General features: G+C 45.2%; 1 pseudogene; it reads right to left on the reverse strand.

The window, feature by feature from the left end:
• Positions 1–7,670: 7,670 nt before the first annotated feature.
• Positions 7,671–8,779, reverse strand: LOC107821489 (mitogen-activated protein kinase kinase kinase 20-like; annotated as a pseudogene).
• Positions 8,780–9,310: the final 531 nt, after the last annotated feature.

Here is a 9,310-nt window from a genome sequence, read left to right on the forward strand (position 1 = left end):
TGCTATAAGTGACAAGCACGCATGTGCCTCTGTCGCCCCACCGATATCCCTCGCCAGCGCCCAACCGCAGGCAGATGCCAACAGCACTGCGCGCGCAGACAACGCCGCGTGCGCAGACCCTGATGCCAAAGACTATGCTGCCGACAACGGACCTGTTTTCTGCCTTATAGCAAACTAAGTCTTTTTCATTGTAAATATAGAGTAGTTTTATTTTATGTATTTCCATTATGTTTCTCTAGCTTAATCAAGTCTAGTGTTGTATCTTTGGACTATTTTTTTTAAGCATTATTAGGGTGGATCAAGCAATCAAACTTTCTAGCAAGCAAACAATTCTCTGTACTGGTGTCTCTCCCCCTCGACACTGCGTTGCCTTCCTGTAATAGCTTTCATTAATGCAATCAAGCTTTCTTTCATTCTCAATTCTCATTCCTGTTCTCTCAATTTCTCTTGACATTTGTTTTCCCGTACGTCACTGACAATCTAGTCTAGCGTACGGAGGGGACCTCAGTTGGCGGACAACAACTGCACTGACATCAGTTGCTTAGCCTTACGTCGCCCTTCCAAGGAATCTCAGGAAGGCGCCGCATAATAGTTGGTATCAGAGCCTAGGCTCAACATCGGACGAGGGAACGCATTGCCATTACCACCATTTCTGACCATGGTGAATCATGGGGACCGCATTGTGGCCCTTGAACAGACGGTTGATGGATTACTGCCCATCATGAATACGGTGCCTGAACTAAGAACCAGCCTAGGGCAAAGGTTGGATGACCTGGATCGCAGGGTGCTCCAGGCCGAAGTTGACATAGAAAACATCAGTCGTGACTCCGAGGGAGATCGGCAAATGGCAGCCACAGAGGCAGCCGAAATTTTTGGCAAATTCGAGGGACTCCAACAGGAGTGTGCCGAGGATTTAGCTTACAGGGAACAAGAGGCAGACAGGGTGACTGCCATGCAACAAACTATTGACGACTTGACAGACAAGCTCAATGTTGTCAATTCTGCTTTACAGGGCCTGCTGCGAGGCGGTGGAAACCAGATCGGGGGCGCTGCAAACCCCACTTCCGCGACACAAAACTAAAAATTCCTGAGCCAAAGCCATACAGTGGAGCTAGGAATGCCAAGGAAGTGGAGAACTTCATCTTTGATGTCGAACAATATTTCGATGCTGTTGGGGGCCTAGAAGAAGCTAAGAAGGTAGCAACTGCTGCTATGTATCTTCAGGGTGATGCTAAACTCTGGTGGCGGGTAAAATACGAAGCCATCAAGGCCGGTGAAGATGCTCTCGAAACATGGGCAGAACTGAAGGCAGCCATCCGCCTACAGTTCTTCCCCGAAAATGTTGAATACAATTCAAGGAGAAAGCTACGGGAGCTCCGCCAGACCATATCCGTGCAGGACTACGTGCGGGAATTCTCCGTGCTCATGCTAAGCATACGCTACATGGGGGACAAAGACAAGCTCTTCACTTTCCTAGAAGGGCTGAAACCTTATGCCCGTATGGAGCTACAAAGACAACGGGTAGATACCCTGCCCAAGGCGATCCAAGCAGCTGAATGCCTTGGGGACTATCAAATGGAAGCTCGGAAGGATAGGCCTCAACCGCCTGCCCGATCGGGATTCAAAAGGGGCCAGTCTAGCAATGGTGGCCCTAGCAGAAGTGGGGGAGATCGGAGCTCAACCAAACCTAAGGCTCCTTCCACAGGCAGCAACAGTGTTGCGTCTAACAATAATGATAGGGAGAGGAAGCCTCCTTCAGGATGCCGTCATTGCGGCGGACCACATTGGAACAATGAGTGCCCACATGCACAGATGAATGCCCATCAGACTTTTGATGATGGGACGGATGACGATTCAGACGATGCGGATCAGACTGAACCAGTAGGTGCCTTCAATGCAATTGTTGGCTCCATTTCTGAGGCATTAGCAGAGACTAGTGCTGGTATCCGTAAGAAGAAGGACCCATGTCCAGTCACCAAGAAAGGGAAAAAGAAGGCGGATGATGAGACTCCTCTTAAGCACGAGAGGACCTTAATGTTCGTTGAGATGAAGGTGAATGGCAAGCCCATTCGGGTCATGGTAGACACGGGTGCTACCCACAACTACTTAGCCTCGACTCAGGTGGAGCGCCTTGGTCTAGTTGTAGGGAAAGGTAGAGGCCGTGTCAAGGCTATCAACTCACCTCCCCAGCCAGTGGGTGGAATAGCCAAAGAAGTACCGGTGAAGCTTGGCCCTTACGAAGGAAAATTCAACCTGCGCGTGGTGATCATAGATGACTTCGAGTTGACAGTTGGATTGGAATTCCTGAGGCAAACCAATACCATGCCTGTACCGTGTGCTGACATGTTACTAATGATGGGAGCAAACGGGACCAAGCCCTGCATTATCCCGTGCATGCCCATGAATATGGCCGTTGAAAACATCTCGGCCTTGCAGTTGAAGAAGGGGGTCAAAAGAAATGAACCCACGTTCCTGGCAACCCTCTGCATCGAAGATGTAGAACGCTCCTCGGGTCCCATTCCTGAACCCGTAAAGGAGCTACTACTAGAGTTTGAAGATGTCATGCCACAAGACATGCCAAAACGACTACCGCCTAGGCGCACTGTGGATCGTGAAATTGAGTTGGTGCCGGGCGCGAAGCCACCTGCCCGGGCGCCTTACAGAATGTCACAACCCGAACTCACCGAGCTTCGGAGACAATTGACGGAAATGCTAGACACAGGGATTATCGTGCCCTCCAAATCCCCATACGGGTCCCCTGTGCTATTCCAAAAGAAACATGATGGTAGTCTACGACTCTGTGTGGACTATCGGGCTCTAAACAAAATTACTGTGAAGAACAAGTACCCTATTCCGCTAATGGCAGACTTGTTCGATAGACTGGGTGGTGCGACGGTGTTCACCAAAATAGACCTAAAGACAGGTTATTGGCAAGTTCGGATTGCTGAGGGTAATGAGCACAAGACGACCTGTGTGACAAGATATGGGTCGTACGATTTCCTGGTTATGCCATTCGGCTTGACTAACGCCCCAGCTACATTTTGCACTTTGATGAACCAAGTCTTCCGAGAGTACATTGATGAATTCGTGGTGGTCTACTTGGATGACATTGTGGTATATAGCCAAACATTGGAGGAACACCTGATGCACTTGCGGAAGGTCCTAGCTCGATTGCGGGAGCATGAACTATATGCGAAGCTATCTAAGTGCTCCTTTGCTCAAAAGCAAATTGACTTCCTCGGACATGTCATCAAGGAAGGGCGGATCAAGATGGACCAACAGAAGATTCAGGCAATCACAGATTGGCCGCCGCCTAAGGATATCCACGCCTTGAGGGCATTCCTTGGTCTATGCAATTTCTATCGGCGATTCGTGAAAGACTACTCCCTCATTGCAGTACCATTGACAGAACTCCTCAAGAAGGTCACGCCTTGGGAATGGGGACCCAAGCGAGCGGAGGCCTTCAACGCATTGAAAGCGGCTATGTCTAGTAGCCCCGTCTTGGCCCTTCCTGATCTGGCCAAGCCATTCGAAGTACAAACAGATGCATCTGACTATGCCCTCGGTGGAGTCCTGCTACAAGAAGGGCATCCTGTAGCGTACGAGAGCCGGAAGCTAAAAGATGCAGAGCGGTGCTATGCCGCCCATGAGAAAGAATTATTGGCTGTCGTCCACTGCTTGCGCCTCTGGAGGCACTATCAAATGGGAACCCTATTCGTGGTCAAGACAGAAAACACAACTGTTAGCCATTTCATGACCCAGCCGAAGTTGAATGGTCGACAGGCCAGGTGGCAGGAACTCCTAGCTGAATTCCACTTCAACCTGAAGTACCGAAGTGGGAAGACCAATCAAGTTGTTGATGCGCTCAGTCGGAGAGCTGATCTAGCATCGGTGTTCTTACTCGCCACCCTAAGGGGGAGCGAAGTAGCCACCTCCATCAAGGACCAGATACAAGATTTACTCATCAAAGACCCTGCTGCACAGTATTTGGTTGATTTGGTAGGACAGGGCAAGACTCGCCATGTTCTACATGGAAGATGGTTTTCTGAAAGTGAAAGGGAACCGACTTTATGTTCCTAAAGGAGGAGATCTATGAAGGACTCTTCTGGCGGAATGTCATGATACTCTATGGGCCGGCCATCCCGGTGAAGAACGTACCATGGTGTTACTTCGCCGTGCATATTATTGGCCTCAAATAGCCGATGATGTTGCTCAGTATGTGAAGACTTGTCTAGTATGCCAGAAGGACAAGTCAGACCGCTTAACACAGGCGGGACTCTTGGAACCACTAGCTGTCCCAAAGAGACCTTGGGAAAGTGTTTCCCTGGATTTCATCACCGGATTGCCCAAGGTCGGAGATCTAACAACTATCTTGGTTGTGGTAGATCGGTTTTCCAAATATGCTACCTTTATTACTGCCCCGCAATATATATCAGCAAAAGATACAGCTCGACTCTTCTTCTCTCATGTCGTCAAATATTGGGGCCTACCCAAAGGCATTGTTAGTGATCGTGACTCACGCTTCACTAGCAACTTTTGGACCCAACTCTTTAAGTGCCTTGGGTCGAAGCTGAGTCACAACTCAAGTTTTCATCCGCAATCTGATGGCCAGACGGAGTGGTTCAATGGTATGTTGGAGGAATATCTCCGTCATTTTGTAACCGGATCGCAGAAGAATTGGGTGAAGCTTTTGGATGCTGCTCAACTGTGTTTCAATTCACAAAAGAGCTCTAGTACAAACATAAGTGCTTTTGAAATTGTTACCGGACAGCAACCGCTACTCCCACACACAATCAATGCACCAAATATGTCTAAATCTCCTCGAGCTGCTAGCTTCTCTAAAGAGTGGAAGCAAAATTTGGAGATAGTGCGGAGCTATCTTGTCAAGGCTCAAAAGCGGATGAAGAGGCATGCTGATCAGAATCGTCGCTTGTTGAATACCAAGTAGGAGACAAAGTGATGGTCAAAATTCCAAAGCGTTACTTATTTGCGGGGGTCCATGACCCTCGCTTATTGCAAAAATACATTGGACCCTTGTCCATTAAAAGGCGTATTGGGAAAGTTGCATACCGGGTGGATACCCCAGCTTGGTGGAAAATTCATCATGTCTTCCATGTCAGCCTCCTGAAACCTTTTCGGGAAGATACGGAGGATCCTTCAAGGAGCCAGCTCACAATACCCAGTATTCGAGGGCCCAATTCAACCGGGAAAAGGCGTGTTGAAGCTATCCTTGATGATAGAGTGATTCATGCCTCAAGGAAAGATCACCAAGAGTTCTTGGTGAAATGGCAGGGCTGTGATGCAGAGGAGAACACTTGGGAGAGGGGAACAAACCTCAAAGCCTACAAGAGCCTAATTGAAGATTATCTTGCAAGTAAGGCGCCGAGGACGTCGCCAACTCAGGTGGGGGAGAATGTCATGGGCGGCTTTCCAGCCGTGCCCCATGACCCCTTGGGCGCGCCCTGTGGCGTCCTTGCAAGCCTTCCAATGCCTAGCGCCACGGATGACCCCGTGGTCTTGGCCGCGCCAAGTGACAAATGCGCATGTGCTTCTGTCGCCCCACCGATATCCCTCGCCAGTGCCCAACCGCAGGCAGATGCCAACAACGCCGTGCGCGCAGACCCTGATGCCAAAGACTATGATGCCGACAACGGACCTGTTTTCTGCCTTATAGCAAACTAAGTCTTTTTCATTGTAAATATAGAGTAGTTTTATTTCATGTACTTCCATTATGTTTCTCTAGCTTAATCAAGTCTAGTCTTGTAGCTTTGGATTATTTTTTTAAGCATTATTAGGGGGATCAAGCAATCAAACTTTCTAGCAAGCAAACAATTCTCTGTACTGGTGTCTCTCCCCCTCGACACCGCGTTGCCTTTCTGTAATAGCTTTCATTAATGCAATCAAGCTTTCTTTCATTCTCAATTCTCATTCTTGTTCTCTCAATTGCTCTTGACATTGGTTTTCCCGTACGGCACTGACAATCTAGTCTAGCGTACGGAGGGGACCTCAGTTGGCGGACAACAACTACACTGACATCAGTTGCTTAGCCTTACGTCGCCCTTCCAAGGAATCTCAGGAAGGCGCCGCGTAACAGTTCTAATGCTTGCTTCCGCTGCGCATGTTCTAACACAAATTAGCCTAGTCCATTCAAGAATGTTAAATTGATACTTCCATCAAAATGGTACAGCTAAAACTTCTTTCCATGTATGTTGGCTGTAAATTTACCAAAACCCAGAATTACCAGATTGATCCGACTTTCTGCATTAAATTCTTCAAGCTCCAAATTGGGGCATCAGACAAAACATTTAGGAAAATGGTTACCGTAAAATGGTTTTTGGAGGATAAAACAGAACATTTAGGAAACAAGTTGGAATTGTTATTTATCAAGGAATCTGACCCGCTACTTTTCTGAAAGTCTCCATATCATTTTCTTTGTAGATGGAATTGTCAATTTTGAATAACTAATGTTTCCATCACCATAGCGATCTAGTCTTTTGGAATTCTATTAAACACATTACACACTAAGAAACTTGTGTGATGAATTAGCAACATATAAAATTCCAGAGCTCACTCACGTAGTTAAAATTGTGTGCCATTTTAACACAATTTAAATCCTCTAATTTCATCTGTTTAGGAAAAAAGACAAAAAAAATGAAAAAAGGAGTTAGCAGATCAAGGCATAAGCAGCAATATGCTATTCTACAAGACATTATGCTATTCAAAACAGAAGATTCTCTATTGTACATTCTTTAGAGGACATTTAATTTACAGTTAATTTACTTTGATAGCAGTAATAAAGGCCAGAGTTACAGTGTGATCGAGGCACTGTTTCTTCCAACTATTTGTTGAAGAATCTCCTTGCGTTCATTATTTTCTAGAATATTTCCGGAAGTTTGTTCTTAAACTTAGTACTATTATTTTTCTAATTCTATGGTTTCCCCTGATATTTTCAGATTCCTCTTTATCACAAAAGATGAAACTATTAAGAAGCCGGTTGTTTCTAAATTGGTTGACAAATGACCGGGCGCTAACATGGAAACTAGAAGTGAAGCAGATAAGTCATATTAATGAAACCAAAGATTTCTGAAACCTAGCAGATCAACCATACTAACAAACTCAACTGCTGAGTAGCATTTATGAATCTTTAACAGAGCTTGCAGTTTGAAAATCGACTAGCACTTAACATTAGTGAATGAAACAGAATCGAACTCTGCCAGTTTTACTAAGGTATGTATTACAAACTGATGTCACTCATCAATCACCAAAAAAAAAAAGCTTACAACAAGTCGCCTTTCTTTGTAAGGAGCATTGATCAACTATGACCATATATAAAACTTTATTTTATTCAACCAAAAAGGGCTGCACCTGAGATCATCTTCATCACAGGCTGCCTACGCACCCCCAACAAATTCTAAAGAGGGATCAAGCCCACACGTAGTTCTTTTACATACACAGTATTCAATTGTATTGTTTTTGATCTAACAAGGGGCTGCATCTGATCATCTTGGTTGCAGGCTGCCTACGTACCCCTAACAAATCCTAAAGAGGGATCAAGCTCACACGTAGTTCTTTTACATACATTACAAATCAATTATCAATCTGAGTATCTACTTTCAGTATCACCAGCAGCCTTCACTAACTTCTTCAGATTCTCTTCTCTGATTATTGCATCAATGTCCTATGATCAGATCACGGTTATGTGGTTGTATCTTGAATGCTATCTTCTGCTGCGGTCTGCGTAAAATGATCTTTAGCTTCTTAGCTGTCTTTGTTGCTGGATGGACATTGTCTTCTACTTTGGATGAATTCAGGAACGGGTGGTTCAATAGCATGTCGGCTATACAGCGTGAACTGGGATTCTTGAATGCTATCTTCTGTTGCGGTCTGTGTAAAATGATCTTTAGCTTCTTAGCTGTCTTTGTTGCAGGCTAGACATTATTGTCTGCTACTTTGGATGAATTCAGGAACGGATGGTTCAACAGCATCTCCGCTGTCCAACGTGAACTGGGATTCTTGACCAGACACCTCTTCAAAAAATCTTGTGCTTCGTTCGACAACTTTGCATTCTGAAACATTGGTTCCTCAAACCCGATTCTGTATAAAACATTCGAATCTTGACTATCTTCATCTGATTCCCACAGCGGTGTCCCCGTCATCAACTCGTAGACAGTGCAACCAAGAGCCCATATATCAACTTCTGGTCCGTACTTTTCGTCAACCACGGATTCTGGTGCCATATACCTTTCAGTTCCTCTCAGTCCCTGCTTTCCTGTTCTGCTCTGTTCCAAAGTCATAGAGAGCCCGAAATCTGTGATCTTGGCTGTTTCATCAGAGCCCGCAAGAAGAATGTTATCGGGCTTGATGTCGCAATGAATAACTCCTCTGCTATGTATGTGAACGAGCCCTAAAACAACATTCCTCGTGTGTTTTCTAACTTCAAACTCTGACAGTCCTTTCCTGAGTTGTAGTTGTGAAGACGACCGGCTAAGCTTCCTCCGGAGGCATATTCGAGAAGTAAGTTGTAAACGGCGACGCCATCTTGTAGTTCAATATTAGGTCTGAAACAGTGAATTACGTAAGGCGAGTCTGCAAACATGGTGAGGAATGCCTCTTCTTCTTGCAACGATTGAGAGCGATGGGGTAAGCAAGATTTTATGGCGATGAGAGGTGGAAGACGCTCTAACGTGGGAGGTTGATTATCGGAAGTCGAAGCTAAAGAAACAACTCCAAATCCACCTTCACCCAATGTTCTCACACTCTTCCACAAGAGTGAAGCCATTTCTGAAAGTAATTTGTGAAATATCACGATTTAATTCGTGAACGTCTGCTGCTGCTGCTTCGTACTCTTATATTGTAAGGTGAAGTTGTCCCAATCCTTTATTAAGTAGGATTCTACTTTTGTTTCCTATTTTTACTTTCCATGTTTCTGTTACGGCCCTATTCTTTTTCTCAAATCCACGTATTTAAATTCCACTCCTCTCCGGCAACAATTCTTTTTTTTTAGCACTACTAACTCTATTTTTATAAAATTCCATAACCGTCCTTTTGATTTTTAATATAAACGTATATACCACTTTCAAGGAAATTCTTGCAGTGAAGAATGGAATCAAGAAATTCAACTTTTTCTTGATACATACAGAATTTCTGATAGAAATGGATATGAAGGCCTTCCCAAAGATGCTCCACATAAATGCAAAAATTATTCTCAATCTTCAGCTTCTCAGATGGGCACAATGGTTCTCTCCATACAAATTTCAAGTCAAGCACCTGAAAGGAAAGGATAATATTCTCGTAGATTTTCTGTCTCGAC

Source organism: Nicotiana tabacum, chromosome 7 (assembly GCF_000715075.1).
Source record: "Nicotiana tabacum cultivar K326 chromosome 7, ASM71507v2, whole genome shotgun sequence".
Taxonomy (NCBI): Eukaryota; Viridiplantae; Streptophyta; class Magnoliopsida; order Solanales; family Solanaceae; genus Nicotiana; species Nicotiana tabacum.